The sequence below is a fragment of the Bombus huntii genome, chromosome 8, assembly GCF_024542735.1.
Source record: "Bombus huntii isolate Logan2020A chromosome 8, iyBomHunt1.1, whole genome shotgun sequence".
Classification (NCBI taxonomy): domain Eukaryota; kingdom Metazoa; phylum Arthropoda; class Insecta; order Hymenoptera; family Apidae; genus Bombus; species Bombus huntii.
Window position 1 is genome coordinate 15,292,198 of NC_066245.1, and position 22,409 is coordinate 15,314,606.

At 35.0% G+C, this 22,409-nt stretch overlaps 1 long non-coding RNA gene across 3 annotated transcripts; it reads right to left on the reverse strand.

Annotated features, from left to right (window-relative positions):
- Positions 1-9,281: 9,281 nt before the first annotated feature.
- LOC126868732 (uncharacterized) lies at positions 9,282-18,017 on the reverse strand. Of its 3 annotated transcripts, none has more exons than XR_007690708.1 (9): positions 17,851-18,017; positions 17,502-17,599; positions 17,091-17,244; positions 16,107-16,252; positions 15,755-15,980; positions 15,459-15,683; positions 15,271-15,378; positions 11,676-13,217; positions 9,282-10,773 (listed from the first exon to the last, which is right to left on the reverse strand). It is a non-coding gene; the product is annotated as an uncharacterized LOC126868732 (long non-coding RNA). The 3 variants fall into 3 exon arrangements; XR_007690709.1 differs by having other exon boundaries at positions 12,230-13,217; positions 17,851-18,015; XR_007690707.1 differs by having other exon boundaries at positions 9,282-11,448; positions 12,389-13,217; positions 17,851-18,014.
- Between the last annotated feature and the right edge of the window lie 4,392 nt (positions 18,018-22,409).

Consider the following 22,409-nt stretch of genomic DNA (forward strand, 5'->3'; position numbering starts at 1 on the left):
TATATCATATAACGTAATACCATATAACGTAATACGTTATAACGTTATGAAATATAACGTAACACGTTATAACGTTATACCATATAACATAATACGTTATAACGTTATGCCATATAACGTAATACGTTATAACGTCATGCCATATAACGTAATACGTTATAACGTTATGCCTTGTAAGGTAATACGTCATAACGTTATACTATATAACGTAATACGTTATAACGTTATACCATATGACGTAATACGATATAACATTATACCATACGACGTTATACCATATAACGTAATACGTCATAACCTTGTACCATATGATGTTATACCATATATCGTAATACGTTACAACGTTATACCATATAACGTAATACGTTATAACGTTATACACTATAGCGTAATACGTTATAACGTTACACCATATAACGTAATACGTGATACCGTTATACCGTATAACATAACACGTTATAACGTTATGCCATATAACGTAACACGTTATAACGTTATACCCTTCAACGTAATACGTTATAACGTTATACCATACAACGTAACACGTTATAACGTTATACCATATAACGTAATACGTTATAACGTTATGCCATATAACGTAATACGTTATAACGATATACCATATAACGTAATACGTTATAACGTTATACAATACAACGTAATACGTTATAACGTTATACCATATAACGTAATACGTTATAGCGTTATACCACATAACGTGATATGTTATAACGTTATACTATATGACGTTATATCATATAACGTAATACGTTATAGCGTTATACCACATAAAGTAATACGTTACAACGTTATACCATATAACGTAATACGATATTACGTTATACTATATAACGTAATACGTTATAACGTTATACCATATAACGTAATACATTATAACGTTATACCATATAACGTAATACGTTATGACGTTATATCATATAACGTAATACGTTATAACGTTGTACCACATAACGTAATACATTATAACGTTATGCCATATAACGTAACACGTTATAACGTTATACCATATAACGTAATACGTTATAACGTTATGCCATATAACGTAATACGTTATAACGATATACCATATAACGTAACACGTTATAACGTTATACAATACAACGTAATACGTTATAATGTTATACCATATAACGTAATACGTTATAGCGTTATACCACATAACGTAATACGTTATAACGTTATACAATACAACGTAACACGTTATAACGTTATGCAACACAACGTAATACGTTATAACGTTATACCATATAACGTAATACGTTATAGCGTTATACCACATAACGTAATACGTTATAACGTTATACCTTATAACGTAATACGTCGTAACGTTTACTATATGACGTTATATCATATAACGTAATACGTTATAACGATATACCATATAACGTAATACGTTATAACGTTATACCATATAACGTAATACGTTATAACGATATTCTATATAACGTAATACGTACTAACGTTATACCATATAACGTAATACGTACTAACGTTATACCATATAACCTAATACGTTATAATGATATACCAAATAACGTAATATGTTATAACGTAATACAATATAACGTAATACGTGATACCGTTATACCGTATAACATAACACGTTATAACGTTATGCCATATAACGTAACACGTTATAACGTTATACCATATAACATAATACGCTATAACGTTATGCCATATAACGTAATACGTTATGACGTTATACAATATAACGTAATACGTTATAACGTTATACCCTTCAACGTAATACGTTATAACGTTATACCATATAACGTAACACGTTATAACGTTATACCATATAACGTAATACGTTATAACGTTATGCCATATAACGTAATACGTTATAACGATATGCCATATAACGTAACACGTTATAACGTTATACAATACAACGTAATACGTTATAACGTTATACCATATAACGTAATACGTTATAGCGTTATACCACATAACGTAATACGTTATAACGTTATACAATACAACGTAATACGTTATAACGTTATACCATATAACGTAATACGTTATAGCGTTATACCACATAACGTAATATGTTATAACGTTATACTATATGACGTTATATCATATAACGTAATACGTTATAGCGTTATACCACATAACGTAATACGTTATAATGTTATACCATATAACGTAATACGATATTACGTTATACTATATAACGTAATACGTTATAACGTTATGCCATATAACGTAATACGTTATAACGTTATGCCTTGTAAGGTAATACGTCATAACGTTATACTATATAACGTAATACGTTATAACGTTATACCAAATGACGTAATACGATATAACATTATACCATACGACGTTATACCATATAACGTAATACGTCATAACCATGTACCATATGATGTTATACCATATATCGTAATACGTTACAACGTTATACCATATAACGTTATACTAAGTAACGTAATAAGTTATAACGTTATACCATATAACGTAATACGTTAGGACGTTATGCCATATAACGTACTACGTTATAACGTTATGCCTTATAAGGTAATACGTCATAACGTTATACTATATAACGTAATACGTTATAACGTTATACCATATGACGTAATACGATATAACATTATACCATACGACGTTATACCATATAACGTAATACGTCATAACCTTGTACCATATGATGTTATACCATATATCGTAATACGTTACAACGTTATACCATATAACGTAATACGTTATAACGTTATACACTATAGCGTAATACGTTATAACGTTACACCATATAACGTAATACGTGATACCGTTATACCGTATAACATAACACGTTATAACGTTATGCCATATAACGTAACACGTTATAACGTTATACCATATAACATAATACGCTATAACGTTATGCCATATAACGTAATACGTTATAACGTTATACCATATAACGTAATACGTTATAACGTTATACACTATAGCGTAATACGTTATAACGTTACACCATATAACGTAATACGTGATACCGTTATACCGTATAACATAACACGTTATAACGTTATGCCATATAACGTAACACGTTATAACGTTATACCATATAACATAATACGCTATAACGTTATGCCATATAACGTAATACGTTATAACGTTATACCATATAACGTAATACGTTATAACGTTATACCATATAACGTAATACATTATAACGTTATACCACATAACGTAATACGTTATGACGTTATACAATATAACGTAATACGTTATAACGTTATACCCTTCAACGTAATACGTTATAACGTTATACCATACAACGTAACACGTTATAGCGTTATACCACATAACGTAATACGTTATAATGTTATACCATATAACGTAATACGATATTACGTTATACTATATAACGTAATACGTTATAACGTTATGCCATATAACGTAATACGTTATAACGTTATGCCTTGTAAGGTAATACGTCATAACGTTATACTATATAACGTAATACGTTATAACGTTATACCAAATGACGTAATACGATATAACATTATACCATACGACGTTATACCATATAACGTAATACGTCATAACCATGTACCATATGATGTTATACCATATATCGTAATACGTTACAACGTTATACCATATAACGTTATACTAAGTAACGTAATAAGTTATAACGTTATACCATATAACGTAATACGTTAGGACGTTATGCCATATAACGTACTACGTTATAACGTTATGCCTTATAAGGTAATACGTCATAACGTTATACTATATAACGTAATACGTTATAACGTTATACCATATGACGTAATACGATATAACATTATACCATACGACGTTATACCATATAACGTAATACGTCATAACCTTGTACCATATGATGTTATACCATATATCGTAATACGTTACAACGTTATACCATATAACGTAATACGTTATAACGTTATACACTATAGCGTAATACGTTATAACGTTACACCATATAACGTAATACGTGATACCGTTATACCGTATAACATAACACGTTATAACGTTATGCCATATAACGTAACACGTTATAACGTTATACCATATAACATAATACGCTATAACGTTATGCCATATAACGTAATACGTTATAACGTTATACCATATAACGTAATACGTTATAACGTTATACACTATAGCGTAATACGTTATAACGTTACACCATATAACGTAATACGTGATACCGTTATACCGTATAACATAACACGTTATAACGTTATGCCATATAACGTAACACGTTATAACGTTATACCATATAACATAATACGCTATAACGTTATGCCATATAACGTAATACGTTATAACGTTATACCATATAACGTAATACGTTATAACGTTATACCATATAACGTAATACATTATAACGTTATACCACATAACGTAATACGTTATGACGTTATACAATATAACGTAATACGTTATAACGTTATACCCTTCAACGTAATACGTTATAACGTTATACCATACAACGTAACACGTTATAACGTTATACCATATAACGTAATACGTTATAACGTTATGCCATATAACGTAATACGTTATAACGATATACCATATAACGTAATACGTTATAACGTTATACAATACAACGTAATACGTTATAACGTTATACCATATAACGTAATACGTTATAGCGTTATACCACATAACGTGATATGTTATAACGTTATACTATATGACGTTATATCATATAACGTAATACGTTATAGCGTTATACCACATAACGCAATACGTTACAACGTTATACCATATAACGTAATACGATATTACGTTATACTATATAACGTAATACGTTATAACGTTATACCATATAACGTAATACATTATAACGTTATACCATATAACGTAATACGTTATGACGTTATATCATATAACGTAATACGTTATAACGTTGTACCACATAACGTAATACATTATAACGTTATGCCATATAACGTAACACGTTATAACGTTATACCATATAACGTAATACGTTATAACGTTATGCCATATAACGTAATACGTTATAACGATATACCATATAACGTAACACGTTATAACGTTATACAATACAACGTAATACGTTATAATGTTATACCATATAACGTAATACGTTATAGCGTTATACCACATAACGTAATACGTTATAACGTTATACAATACAACGTAACACGTTATAACGTTATGCAATACAACGTAATACGTTATAACGTTATACCATATAACGTAATACGTTATAGCGTTATACCACATAACGTAATACGTTATAACGTTATACCTTATAACGTAATACGTCGTAACGTTTACTATATGACGTTATATCATATAACGTAATACGTTATAACGATATACCATATAACGTAATACGTTATAACGTTATACCATATAACGTAATACGTTATAACGATATTCTATATAACGTAATACGTTATAACGTTATGCCATATAACGTAATACGTTATAACGTTATGCCATATAACGTAATACGTTATAACGTTATGCCTTATAACGTAATACGTCATAACGATATACCACATAACGTAATACGTTATAACGTTGTACCACATAACGTAATACATTATAACGTTATGCCATATAACGTAATACGATATTACGTTATACTATATAACGTAATACGTTATAACGTTATACCATATAACGTAATACGTACTAACGTTATACCATATAACCTAATACGTTATAATGATATACCAAATAACGTAATATGTTATAACGTAATACAATATAACGTAATACGTGATACCGTTATACCGTATAACATAACACGTTATAACGTTATGCCATATAACGTAACACGTTATAACGTTATACCATATAACATAATACGCTATAACGTTATGCCATATAACGTAATACGTTATGACGTTATACAATATAACGTAATACGTTATAACGTTATACCCTTCAACGTAACACGTTATAACGTTATACCATATAACGTAACACGTTATAACGTTATACCATATAACGTAATACGTTATAACGTTATGCCATATAACGTAATACGTTATAACGATATGCCATATAACGTAACACGTTATAACGTTATACAATACAACGTAATACGTTATAACGTTATACCATATAACGTAATACGTTATAGCGTTATACCACATAACGTAATACGTTATAACGTTATACAATACAACGTAATACGTTATAACGTTGTACCATATAACGTAATACGTTATAGCGTTATACCACATAACGTAATATGTTATAACGTTATACTATATGACGTTATATCATATAACGTAATACGTTATAGCGTTATACCACATAACGTAATACGTTATAATGTTATACCATATAACGTAATACGATATTACGTTATACTATATAACGTAATACGTTATAACGTTATGCCATATAACGTAATACGTTATAACGTTATGCCTTGTAAGGTAATACGTCATAACGTTATACTATATAACGTAATACGTTATAACGTTATACCATATGACGTAATACGATATAACATTATACCATACGACGTTATACCATATAACGTAATACGTCATAACCATGTACCATATGATGTTATACCATATATCGTAATACGTTACAACGTTATACCATATAACGTTATACTAAATAACGTAATAAGTTATAACGTTATACCATATAACGTAATACGTTAGGACGTTATGCCATATAACGTACTACGTTATAACGTTATGCCTTATAAGGTAATACGTCATAACTTTATACTATATAACGTAATACGTTATAACGTTATACCATATAACGTAATACGTTATAGCGTTATACCACATAACGTAATATGTTATAACGTTATACTATATGACGTTATATCATATAACGTAATACGTTATAGCGTTATACCACATAACGTAATACGTTATAACGTTATACCATATAACGTAATACGTTATGACGTTATACTATATAGCTTAATACGTTATAACATTATACCATATAACGTAATACGTCACAACGATATACCACATAACGTAATACGTCATAACTTTATACTATATGACGTTATATCATATAACGTAATACCATATAACGTAATACGTTATAACGTTATGCCATATAACGTAACACGTTATAACGTTATACCATATAACATAATACGTTATAACGTTATTCCATATAACGTAATACGTTATAACGTTATGCCTTATAACGTAATACGTCATAACGATATACCACATAACGTAATACGTTATAACGTTATACCACATAACGTAATACTTTATAACGTTATACCATATAACGTAATACGATATTACGTTATACTATATAACGTAATACGTCGTAACGTTTACTATATGACGTTATATCATATAACGTAATACGTTATAACGATATACCATATAACGTAATACGTTATAACGTTATACCATATAACGTAATACGTTATAACGATATTCTATATAACGTAATACGTTATAACGTTATACCACATAACGTAATACGTTATAACGATATACCATATAACGTAATACGTTATAACGTTATACCATATAACGTAATACGTTATAACGATATTCTATATAACGTAATACGTTATAACGTTATACCACATAACGTAATACGTTATAACGTTATACCACATAACGTAATACGTTAAAGCATTATACCACATAACGTAATACGTTATAGAGTTATACCATATAACGTAATACGTTATAACGTTATACCTTATAACGTAATACGTCGTAACGTTTACTATATGACGTTATATCATATAACGTAATACGTTATAACGATATACCATATAACGTAATACGTTATAACGTTATACCATATAACGTAATACGTTATAACGATATTCTATATAACGTAATACGTTATAACGTTATACCATATGACGTAATACGATATAACATTAAACCACATAACGTAATACGTTAAAGCATTATACGACATAACGTAATACGTTATAGAGTTATACCATATAACGTAATACGTTATACCGTTATACCATATAACGTAATACGTTATAACGTTATACCATATAACGTAATACGTTATAACGTTATACCATATGACGTAATACGTTATAAAGTTATACCATATAACGTAATACGTTATAACGTTGTACCATATGACGTAATACGTTATACCGTTATACCATATAACGTAATACGTTACAACGTTATACCGTATAACGTAATACGTTATAACGTTAATAAATAATTAATAATTAACGTAAATAAATCATTAATTCACTCACTACGAATTTATGGTATTGATTAAAGTCAATGAATGTAGAGTTACTGCCGATTAAGGGTACAACTGTTATAAATTAAGAACACAATTACATTGAATTAATGGGAAAATGTTGCTATAAATTATTGGTATAACTGTTAAAAATTAATGGTGTAATTGTTTTAGATTAATGGCTTAAATGTTATAAATTAATGGCTTAGAAGGTATAAATGAATAGCTTAAATGTTATAAATTAATAGTTTAAATGTATAAAATTACAGTTTAAATGTTGTATATTAATGGCTTGGATGTTGTAAATTAATAGCTTAAATGTTATAAATTAGTGGCTTAAATGTTATAAATTAATGGTTTAAATGTTATAAATTAATGGTTTAAATGTTATAAATTAATGGCTTAAATGTATAAAATAATAGTTCAAATATTGTAAATTAATGGCTAAGATGTTGTAAATTAATAGCCTAAATTTTATAAATTAATAACTTACATGTATAAAATAACAGTTCAAATGTTGTAAATTAATGGCTTAGATGTTGTAAATTAATAGCTTAAATGTTATAAATTAATAGCTTAAATATTATAAATTAATTTCTCAAGTATTGTAAATTAATGGCTTAGACGTTATAAATTACTAGTTACAATGTTGTTATTTGATATTTTTTTTTATTTACCTTATATTTAAATTCTTCTTGGATGTTCACTGTCCGGAATTTCAGGCACGAAAGAGCTCGCGCGCGACTTCCGCGTCCCTTATATATCTTGACAAGGTGTCGAGATGTCAATCAAACGTTAACGATCTCTTGACATAGCAAAGGACGGGTTTTCCATTATAACAAAATCAAATTGAACAATTTCTTAATTTTTATCGTAAATTGGCGCCTTCGACGATTTAATACGGTATCCATTTTTATCATTTTAATAGTTTCTACAAACTAAGACTAAATTCACACCTCCTTGATACTAGTTTTCGACTATCAATTAGTTTGAACAAAAAGGGAAAAGAGCCTAACGGCAGTCGATGACGTTACTGTGAAATATGTTAAGGTATTTAAATAATCAGCCAGATAAAATTCATATTAATCATTATATTATATTATCGATATTCGTTCATTTACTCGTGCTAATTACAAAATAAAATGTTCTCTTTTCTTGAATAACACCTACATCACCGTCTGCGATATTTAAATTTCTTATTTAATGCTTATTTAAAAGTCAGGTACCTTTTTAATTCCTCTCAAGTTAAACGAGTAAATTTACTCGTTATAGTTGTAACATAAAATGGCTATTTTCTTCAATACCACTTGCATCGCTGTACGCGATACAGATATTAATTATGTATCGAATAATATGTACCAATTGGCTGTAATCGCGGTTAGGTATTTCTTCGTTTGATCTATCAAGGGATCTATTAGGCTATTAGCGAAAGACTTATTGATTCCTCAAAGATGTATCTTAACTTAAATCTTAAAGATTAACTAAATGATTATATTTGATTAGTATTCGACAGTGTCTATCATATTCAGCCATCTTCTTTTATAATTGATACTGCTGGGATCAATTATTTTATAATAAATTGCAGATTATGCCACGGTATATTATAAGATATTTGTCTATAGCTCTTTTTTTCTAATTCATTGATTTTATTATTAGTCTCGTTGGTTTTTCCTGTGAGTATCTGCTGTACGTACATTTCCATTACGCTCAGATTTTTAACATCGTTGTACGAATATGCGCGTGTTCTAGCAATAAACATTGGTTTCGTTAAAATGAATGTAAGTAAACTTGGAATTATAATTGTAATTGACAACGATGACGATTAAGAGCGTGGTTACACTTAATCGTGTGCATGATATTATCAGAAATTGTGATTGTAATTAACAATAATTCAAACAAAATTCAAAGAATTGAAATACGATATATCACCTATTTATATGCTTCAACACCTTCTTTCTTTTTTTCTTCTACGTGGAGAAATCCTCATGGACACTCCGCTGCATTCTGGAGAATTAGTGGAGTAGTGCCAGACTCCTACTGACAAAAACTCCACGGTGGCCAACCTACACGTTTGGCAGCAGTGCCCGAGACCTCTTGGAAATTACTGCCGGTACACTCCCCGCGTCTTCTCGTTAGGCCTATCCTATGAACTAACTAACTAAATGTGGCGTTAGGGGAGACGATTGTCCCCCCCCCCCCAAAGTAGGCCTACCCAAATTTCAATTAAAAGTGAGTGTGTTAAGAAGTTATAAATACCCTGTTTCGAGGAAAGTTTTTTCTTTTTGGCGCAGAGCGCTTGTGACGCAGGAGAAGCCGCCAGTAACGAAAGGCTTAACCCGCCACGACACCCGATCGGGTCTGCGACGTGTGATTGTTTACGCCATGATGCATGTTCTCTTCCTCGGGCAGGATGAGTTCTTAAGCCACGTCGCCATCCACGTAGCCACTGACAAGTCAGTATTTACCAGCCCCACCGACTTGGAGGAGGAGTTGGCACTTGGCACTACTGGGCGTGAACAGTGCAATGATACCACTAGCACCTTTGGGACCCAACATGCCTAGGTATCCCTAATAACAGCGGAGATCAATATTTAGCCTCGAGAATTAAAAGTTCTAACTCCATTGGATTTGACAGGGTCCAGGATTAACACAGTGCAAATCAGCTGATGTGCGCTGTATAAAGCAGCCAATACGGAGTACAATGCGCATCGAACTGCCTCTGTATCCTGAGTAGTAGCGGAGATTCGTAGAATTCAATATTTACCCCTTGAGCATTAAAAATTCTAACTGCATCGGATTTGACAGGGAAAAGAGATGACATAGTGCAAACCGACTGATGTGCGCTGTGTAAAACAGCAAATGTGGAGTACAACGCGTATCGAATTGTCGAAATTTGTCCAATAGCAGCGGAGATTCGTAGAATTGAATATTTAGCCTTGAGCATTAAAAATTATAATTGCATCGGATTTGACAGGAAAAGAGTGGACATAGCGCAAACCAGATGATGTGCGTTGTATTTGGCATCAAACGTGGAGTATAACGAGTATCGAATTGTCTACATATCCTCAACGGAAGCGGAGATTCGTTCAATTACATATTTAATCTTCAATATTGATAGCTGTGGTTGCATTGGATTTTACTTATACTATATAACGTAATACGTTATTTCCATATTACGTAATACTATATAACGTAGTACGTTATAACGCTATACTTTATAACGTAATGCGTTATAGCGTTATACTATATGTCGGGTTTACATTAGAATTAGGGTTAGGGGCGTGAAGCGAATCTTCGTTTGGATTACACGTCGTCGTTATGCAATAGAGAAGACATTGACTAGTGCAAATACGATTATTATAGAACCGGACAAGTAACCGTGGTAGTTAGGTACTCGAGAAACTAATGACAATGATCCTAAGTTCAATAACGAATCCGCAGTCGACGGGATGATAGATGAACGTACTCACGAAATCTAAGTCGGATGCGTAATATTCACTGGTTGTAAAGAGTTACTCCTTTCATCACTGAGATCGCGAGCGAGAATGCCTTTCCCGTCCCGATGATGCCACAGAGGAAAACTATAATGGGGTGTGTCTAAGGACACGAGATCATCGGATTCGTCGAGGAAAGCCTTCGTTCAGAAAGTAAGACAAATTGGCGTTGCTGCTAATTGGTCAATCTCCATATCGGTGGTTAGAAAAAGATGCTAGCCGCCCTCGATGGAAAGTTGCTAGTGGGAGACGCCGCTCGTCGAAAAATAGGTCTCCCCTATTTTCCCGTAGTTGGGACAATGACTGTTTGTTTGTTTGAAGGACTTTAGTTAATTAAATCTTAGGATTTATAACGGGTCCTCAGGCTAGCCGAACATGTACTGCGGAGACGCATCGACATCTGGTAATCATCTTACTCGAAGAATAGGGTCTGCGTGTGGCGAGCCACGGGACAGAAACCGTTGGAATGTTTACTGTCGCGTGTCGCCACGAATATTTCTTTTAAGGAGAGCTATAGAATTACTCCATACCTTTGTTAGACAAAGCGTTCATCCCGTGACCGCGGCTACGTTCGGCGACTGACTGTCGCCTCGAGCCCAAGCTCATTATCACAACTCTCGAACAATTACAATCGGATTGAATAACTACAATTGTTCAATTACAGACTCCGGTGTTCTTTCATCTCCGACATATATAACGTAATACTATATTACTGAATGTACTCTATTACGTGAAGGCTGCCAACTTAATACGCGGCGCTTCGTTCCGCAGTTCGTTTGCTTTCTTGACCAGCGACTTCTTCAGAAATCTCTGGTTGCGATTCCTACTGACGACTGGTTACGGGCAACTGCTGTGTTGATCCACTTGCCTCCCTTTCTATTCTTACCATATCCCCACTCCGCCTGTCTTAATATCCGTCCGCGATCATGGTAACGTTCGCCTTCTGCTCAGTATGTGAAGGAACGGCAAAACGTAATATGATATAACGTAATTCAATTTAACGGAATACGTTATAATGTAATGTATTATAACGTAATACTATATCTCGTAATCGTAATGGCAGTCGTCTACCCCGTTCAAGAACTCCTCGAACGCTGTCCATTCGCTGTTGGGCGACACATACACGGCCACTACCACCATTCCTGACCATTCGACCGCTGCGTATCCGTTGCCGCGCTCCAGAGGATCCCTGTGGGCGGACGATGCCGGCGCTGATGTCCAGGTGACAGCCGTCTGTATCTCCGGCGCAGTCCGGAGCGTCCAGGACTCTGTATGGCTCGGCCACCACCGCTAGGGCAACCGTGCTCTCCAGAATGGTTTGGAAAAGCAGGTCTTGACTGTCCCAGATTGTTCTGGAGGGTGCGTACCCTTAATCTTAATCACCTAAGTTCATGGCTTCAATCGCCGCTTCCTCCGCTCCAACCACCTTGCTCGCGGCTTTAGGAGTCAGGGATTTCCTGCGGCCATTCTTCCTTGTTACCGTTTTCTACCGCGGACCCATCGGTCGACGGTATGGTTCTGTACAAAGAGAAACTTAGAAACGAATTAATCGTCCTGCGTAATGTCTATCGTGATTGTGATGTATGTGAAACTTTCCAAAGTGTCTAATTAGTCGTCATTTGAAGTTGATTTTGAGTTGATAGGGCGAGCCTATAATTCAATGTTTCTCCTTGACAAAAAAAATTGTATTTTGATGTTACTAGCGGGTCCAGTCGTTGATACATGTTAATCGACGTTACGATCGAACCGGCCGCGGGTCATCGTCCGATAGATCTGTCGCGGCACTCGACAACAAATACCGCCACTAACTAATACCGGACAACGGTAGCGCAGTGGTTAGCGCCTTAGGTTACGAACGTTCGGGACTCGGATTCGAATCCCGGCGCCCGTAGTCCCATTTTTCTTCCACGCATCTAAATTAGAAAAATATAGCAGTACCCCAGCAGCGACATCTACAGCCAGCAGCTACATTTGCAGATGCTTCGATGAGAAATTATCCAAATGTTTTTCAATAGCTTTTCTACCCTTCCAACGTCATTTTTGCCGATTAAAAGTATAAAATCGTACACGAACGTACCATTTCTCCCTTCTTATTAAAATATTATACTATTGCATCATTAAAATATTGAAACGTTAAAATATAAAATTTCTTTCATCGAGGCATTAAGGTACAACCTGTTATCGTTCTTTTGTTAAGATCTCTTCGATAGAAAAAATGAAGCTTCTACATCTTTTATTTCATCGACAAAACGTTGTTTTAGTTGAATTGTTGAGGTTCTTTCGATCAAAATGATACCGAACATGAAAATAACCCCGAAAAGTTCGATTAGACGCATAGTTCGATTAGCTGCGTTGGAGATGGACTTCCTTCGGACATGACATTCTGAGATTGAATATGCGAGGCTTCTTTTCGCTCTAACATATACAACTTCCATCGTTTGCGAATTAGTCCAAGCTGATGCAGGCACCGCTACGAGGGTGTAATTAATTTCCAATTTCAATATCGTGTTATATCTCAGTTGCTTTCTGTGTTCCTTATTGTTACGTTCGATGTATATAGAACGTATAATCCCAAATCAGGTACTTGCCGTCAATTTGTAAACAGTGATTGTTAACAAATTTTAAAATATGATGTAGAAGAAAATGTTCATCACGTTAAAAATGAAAATTGCCGGACAAAATAGAAGAAAGGCCTCGATGTAACAATATAGATAATTGCATTGTAATGACAATTCTGCCCGAGCAGTCGAGGTAAACAGGCGCGAATAAATGTGCTCCAGTGTTAGTGCGATAAATAGTGAATTTAGGAGGTTAAAACGTTAACGAACACTGTCACATGGTAAAAGTTTCAAAATGCAACAACCAATACCGCCGCCAAACAAAAAAGGGTGACATATGTTTCATAAATGAAGCTACAAATACGTTAAGCAGAAAACAACCAATTAACAAAGAACAGGAAAGCCTATAAAAGAAATGGAAACGTTGCAAAAGCAGGAAGAAAACAGCTACAATAACGAACTATCCTATCAAGATGAAAACTGGAAGGTAGCAACAGCTCACAAAAGGCGTAAAATAATCCTAAATACAAGCGCTATAAAAATTACAGAAATGCACCAGTGGCTACAGGACATCCCACTCCGAAATTCTTTCAGCTCACTGATAAAAGACGGAGATACGAGTTCAGAGGAAGAAATGACAACACATATCGTTAAACCACCACCGATCTACATTCATGCTCAAATAACAGATACCCTTATTGAACTATTAAACAACACTGTCGGAAGAGAAAACTACAGTATAAAGGAATTAAAACTGGAACAAGTCAAAGTGCAAACAAATACTCCAAAAATCTTTCGAAAAGTGGCGCAAGTATTAAACATACCATACATCATACATACCAACTCAAAACAGAAAAGAACCACAAAGTAGTAATTAGAGACCTATACCCAAGAACAAACACCAAAAATATATGCAAAGAACTAACAAAAATCGGGCACCAAGTAAGAACAATAAATAATATAACCAGATACGATACAAAACAGTCATTGTCACTGTTTCTAATAGAACTCACGTGGCGTGGAGTCTGCTTTGTGTAGAGAGTCGCCGGACGTAACAAGCAGATATATTTACGAAGGCGTTACCGAAACCAAGATTTCAATATTTACGACAAAAATTAGGTCTGAAAAATAACAATGATGTTAAAAAGTAATCGTTTGTAAAGATTTCGAGTGTTAGGGAGGGTGTTGAAGTAATACTCACTTCTAGGAAAACTACATCTTCTCTAGCGTTTAGTTCTCTTAGTCCCCGATGCTATTGAGTATTGTTTAGCTCTAAATCAATTTGAAGGGCCTCTCAGTCTCATAGCCTTTTTTAGGAATATGCCATGCACAGATGGTGCAGCAGGGTATATATAGACCGGCCAGTTTTCGTAATTATATAAATACCCATAGACTCATGGCTTCGAAGCTCTGTTGTAATGTAACGCTGCCACAGTGTGGTTCTGGATTAGTATACACTGTACTTATACTTATGCTTATATTTATACTTATACTTACAGTTACACTTATACTTAAATATATTTCTGTTACACATTCATCACGCGTTCCTCGAAGAGATAACTTCAACAAAGGTGGTTGGAAAATTCTTCAGCTTGCTCTTCGTTGCTTCTGGCTCATGTGTTGTCCGTTAATCTGATTGCTGGGATTAGTTTAATTGGCTCCTTTATTTTGTTCGTGGCTTTCCATAGGAAATAGTTGGAATTCTCGTACGCAGAAAGTGAATCTATGAATTTTGAGAATTCGTTATTATTATGATCTTTTATTTTACTTTCTATTTCCTTTGCAAGTTTGTTTAGATGTTTTTTTGCTTTCACCTGCTCTATGTTTTTGTCATTTTGCTTTCGCTTACCTTTTTTCCTCTGATTTTGTCAAGAAAGTCTTGCGGAATTATTTTTGTTTGCCTGTTATTTGGTTCATAAGTAGTAGTTGCCAATGCTACTTCTATAATCTCTGTCAATGTACTGCCTGTTCGCAGTGGTGCATATACTGCTACGTCTGGAAGTAATTGCCGTTAGTTAGTATTGTAACGGTGGTTGCTTGAGTGTATTAATGATGGATTTGGCTATGTTGGTGTTAAGGGTGGCGATTAGGTTAGTTACTTGTGCATAACTTCGGCTACCAAAGGTGTTGGTGTTTCCATGATTAGAGTTCTATACATATTGTATTGTTTGCTGTTGGATCTGATTCCGTAATATCTACTCGCTGTATGTTCTGCTTCGAAGCGTGTAGCAGGAGGGTGTGAGGAAAAAGCAACACCATGTTAATGATCATGGAGATCAACTTTTATCTTAGATATATGATTATTATGATTATATTATTCTTATTTTATATCTAACTAATGTCTAATAAATGTTATATAAAATAAATATTTTTTCATTATTAAAATCCTTTGTAAACTCTATAATTATATTATAATTTAGCTTCCTCAATAAAGAATTTAATAACATTGAAAATTTTTAATCATGGGTAATATTTTAAATATGACACTATTTACGTATGTTATAGGTAATGTTAATAGTTACACAATTTTTTAATAAATTAAGAAAAAACTAAAAACAAACTTACTTTCCAATATATGCGTCAAATGTAAAAGCATTAAAGATATGTGTACATATTTAATTTGAAAATTGTGGTCTTGTTAAACTTGTTTGTTGGTAATAATAATGCATGTTTAATAATGGTTCATAATTAATATTCATTTAAACAATGCTTTCTGTAATAAATGGAGTATTGTAGATGTATCTGCTTGAAATAAATGGTGAGAAATTATAATAAATACATAATATAGTATTAGTTATTGAATAAGCTTACTGCTTTAGTTTATATTCTTTACCTTTAGTGCTTTCACCGAAGAATGGCGCCAAACACAAAACCCTAGCTACTCGATCGCAGTGTTCAATGGTGGCCGATTGGTAAAGTACATCTTGCGACATTAAGAACCTTATCTCCTTTACAGCAGTTAACAGACCTGTGTGTACAACTATGGCCTAGGGAAATTAACAGCGTAAAGTCATTAGTGTCTAATTTTATTAATGAAAACTTAAATACATTTTTTATGCTTATTATATATTTTTTTTAAATACTGTATGACTGGAATAATGTAATGCAAATACTTTGTTAAACATAATATATTAAAAATTGGATTTATATTCAATTACATTCTATTTTCCACCAAGAGTTACGCAATTAATTGCGAATTACTCTCTTCGTTTGGGATCGTTCGGATGATAATACATTTTCTTACCACTCTTTGACTTGTTTCTGCATCCCTTGGCTGAGTAATCAGGCATTTGAACTAACGTTCCAAACTTAAATGTTAATTCTGTATGTTCTCTATGATGACTGCAAAAATTTGTAATAAACACGAAGTATAAATCACCTTAAAGTAAAAACGGATAACACCATACAGATTTAATTACTAAGATGTGTGTAGCTCAAAATTTGATGTTAATTTAAAATTGTAATATAATTTATCGTTAAACTTTGCAAAAAAGTTGTATTTTCTTTTGAGGTTATCTTTAGCAATCTTATAAAAAGGTTATTCAACTATTATTTATATCTATTAATAAGAGCGACTTTTAATAATATCTTACTTTTTCTTATTATTCTTTATTTCCGTCGTTATATACACTCCAATACACGGTAAATATTATTACACTTTGTTTACAGACAACTTTGTAAACGTATACTTCATACATTTATATTTATACCAATCTATACATAACTGCTGCAGGAAGCGCTTTTATAAATGGCGGAACCAATCAGCGTTGAACGAATAGATTTGCCACACTGTCCCTGGACCAACTACACATCGCAGGGCTTAACTCTTCAGTTAGGTCTGTAACTGATTCCGAATTTGAAAAATCACCGTACGTGTAATCGATCCAATGATCGAATTAAACTGTCAAAATTTCCAATTAGTTGTGGAATAACAATAATTTTTTGGCCGTTATCTTTTCTGATTGAAGAAAACAGTTACAAAACGAAGTGTATTCATTGAAACTTTTATTGCATGCAATTTTGCATAAATAGAAAAGTTTTATTTTTTTAGGAGTAGAGTTTTAATTAAACAAAAATATTTATTTTGCTTTGATAAAATTAAAATTGAGTGTTATTAATGTCTTAAGACGAATATTAATGAAAGTAATCTGGGAAATACAATATATTACTGTAATATCGTGGAAATAAGGATAGAATTTTTTTTCCGATTACTTACAATTTATTAATATTAAATTGAATATACAAATATAAATTGGACAGAAAACGATGTTTATTTAACGGAAACTAAATGCAATACTCGTATCTATATCAAATAACTTTACAGTTATTTGACCACCCTCGTCACAACGAATCTAACACACACACACACACTCTCTCTCTCTAACAACTCTATCAATTCTCACGACTCTACTCTTCGACGACTCGATTACCTCTAACGACTCTACTCTTCGACGACTCAATTAGCTCTGATTCTCGCAACACGCACACTTTTCGACTCGCACACTCTGATCTTTCGGTCGTCCCGCCTTGGATAGCGAAACCGTCCTTCTTCTAACGTTGTCTATTGTTTCCCTCATACCTATGTAAGAACTACCAACTACGTGCCTTTAGTCACGCAGGCACTCTTAAATGTAAACGAACCACAGAAAGACGACGTACTCGGTTTTATCTATTTTCAACTGATTTCTAATTTGAACTACCTTACGATATTACATTACTCCTAAAACTAAGCTCTGAAATCTGAGCATATATATATATATCAGAGATGAAAGGACACCGGAGCCTCTCCTTTGGAATTTTGGGAAAGTCCCTTAACACTTTAATCTAGATTCTACCATAGCCGTAATTAAGCGATTGCCGCCATTCAATCCGATTGTATTTGTTCCAGATTTATGATAGTGAGCTTGGGCTCAGTTCGCTGTGGAGTGCCGAAGCGTGCAGACGTGTCTCTAGTGCCCAGCGTAGTCCGAAAACAACACGTGTCGCCCAACCGTCGAAAGAGAACACAGCTAAGTGTCCCTTACCCTTTAGGGAGAAGAAAATCCCACGCACCTAACCCCAACCCGAATACTAGCCTCACAGCCTCACGACTAGTTGTTCATTCCGAATTAACTAGCTCGATGATGGTCCAGCAACCGCGACCAGGCTCTCCGGAGCAGACTCGCAGCTACCCCGTGCTACCCCCCGTGGCAGAAGTGTAGCAGAACTCTCCGCACTAACGACGCTAATACTACAAAGAAAAGGAAAATAGAAACAGCAACGCAAATAAACACACACAACAGGTTCGCCGTATTGGAATCCTCAAACGACGCCATGGAAATCGTAGAACCGCCACCAAACCAACACTCGCAGAGAATCCCCCCTCCCCCACCAATATTTGTGGACGACGTCATTGACATACAGACAATGACCAAGTCCCTAGAGAGAGATATCAGCAAGGAGGAATATAACCTTAAGATAAGCAACAATAAAGTAAAAATACTGCCGACGAACCCAGAAGCTTACAGAAAACTCACCAAGACACTCAGGACCCTGAACGCCAACTTCCACACCTACCAACTCAAACAGGAAAGGCCTTTCCGGGTGGTCCTACGAAACATACAACACTCAGCAGACATAGACGAACTCAAATACGAACTCTCAAAACTCGGCCACGAAGTCATCAACGTAAGTAATATAAGGCATAGAGTCTCGAAAGACCCGTTATCCTTATTCTTCCTAGACATTAAATAAAAGCCGAACAATAAGGAAATCTACAACATCAGTCGCCTAATGAACGCGATAGTAAAGATCGAACCACCGCTCGTGAAAAAAGAAATAGTGCAATGCAAAAGGTGCCAAAGGTACGGTCATACGCAGAAATACTGCAACCATACTTTCCGCTGCGTTAAATGCGCAGGCACTCACTCCACTGACCAGTGCGCCAAATCACCGGAAACCCCAGCGAAATGCATCCACTGCCAAGGGGACCACCCTGCCAACTACAAAGGCTGCCCAGCATATAAAACACTATACACGAACAGGTATCCTAAGCTCAGAGCAAAAGAGGTATCCAACCAAACACCCAGCCCGCCGAAATTCACGACTACCCCAACCCCCTCAACCAACCAAACACCCAGTCCTACCAAATTCATCTCCACCTCAACCTCCTATGCCCAAGCAGTACAAGGCATCCAAAATAACCCGAACAGCCAAAGGAACCTTCCCCAAAACAGTGTCCCCAACCCACCTAACATAGACAACTCCTCAAGGCTTGAAAAGCTAATAGAGAAACAATCAGAGCAAATAAATCACTTGCTATCGCTACTAACACTCATCGTGGAAAAATTAGCACGCCTCGACTCAAAATAAAACCAAGGCGCATAGCACTCTGGAACGCCAACGGTCTAGCGCAACACAAACTTGAACTAGAACTCTTCTTAAAACACCAGCAAATCGACGTAATGCTCGTATCGGAAACCCACTTCACCGACAAGAGCTACCTGAAAATAAATGGTTACAAATTCTACCATACCCAACACCCCAGCGGAAAGGCCCACGGTGGCACCGGAATAATAATCAAAGCAAGTATTAAGCACTACGAACTTCCATCATTCCAGAAAGACTACCTCCAAGCAACAAACGTAGCAATAGAAGACTGTCATGGCTCAATCACCACCTCAGCAGTATACTGCCCTCCCAGACACTCCATCGCCAAAGAAGACTTTGATAACTTCCTGGACACCCTGGGCAATAGATTCATAGTTGGAGGAGACTATAACGCCAAGCACATCCAATGGGGCAGCAGACTGGTTACAGCAAGAGGCAAAAACCTCTTAAACAGCATAATAAACAACAACCTCAACTACCTCACCACATACGAACCCACATACTGGCCCACTGACAACAACAAAATACCCGACCTTCTCGACTTCTTCATAACTAAAAATATCCCATCAAGACACGTCCAGATCAACTCCTCGGCTGATCTCTCCTCTGATCATTCTCCCGTGATAGCAACAGTCAGTTCAACAATCATCGAGAATACACCTAATGGCTCCATTCACAACCAACACACCAAATGGCAGCTCTTCAGAGAAGTCTTTACACACTCAACCTCAGCCTTCACCCCACTAAAAACAAAGGAAGATATCGAAGCAGCCACGGAATACTTAAACACGAGCATAATAAACGCAATCCGCCTCTCCACACCGACAAAGCCATCTAACAGCAAACAAGAATATCCCCAATACATACTAAAAAAAATAGCAGGAAAACGTAGACTAAGAAGAGTATGGCAGACCCATAGAACACCGGAGGACAAACGCAAACTTAACAACGCAACTAGAAAGCTATCCAGAACCTTAAGAAACTATAAAAACGACTGTTTCCATAAATATCTCGCCAACTTATCCCCCACAGCCGACGCCAACTACTCACTATGGAAGGCCTCTAGGAAACTCACACGCCCCCCACAAATAATCCCACCCATCCGCCGTCCGCAAGGTGGATGGGCGCGAAGCCCTATAGAAAAAGCGACCTGTTTGCTAAACACTTGTCAAAAGTATTCAAACCCCATTCCCCCAAAACCGCCGCGGACGTTACTGAATACCTGCACACCCCCTTCCAAATGTCCCCTCCTATCGAACCCTTCTCCTCTGCAGAGACTATAGAAACAATCAGTCGCCTAAACCCCAAGAAAGCAGCAGGACACGACCTAATAGGCAATAAAGCAATCAAGGAACTTCACACAAAAGGGATAGCACTCATCACATCGATATTTAATGCCATCCTTCGCCTGGAACACTATCCTAAGGCCTGGAAAATCTCATTGATTACCCTCATCCCTAAACCCGGTAAACCGATATACGAAACCTGCTCCTATCGCCCAATCAGTCTTTTACCTACCCTGTCCAAACTATTCGAGAAGATGCTCACGAACCGACTCCTTCCAATCCTAGAGAACTTGAAAACACTCCCAGATCACCAATTCGGCTTCCGGAAACATCATTCTACAGTAGAGCAAATCCACCGCTTAACTCATACGATCAGCCAAACACTCGAAAAGAAAAAATATTGCTCAGCGGTTTTCCTAGACATCCAACAGGCATTCGACAAAGTATGGCATGAAGGGCTACTATACAAGCTTAAAAAGATCCTACCCCACCCCTAC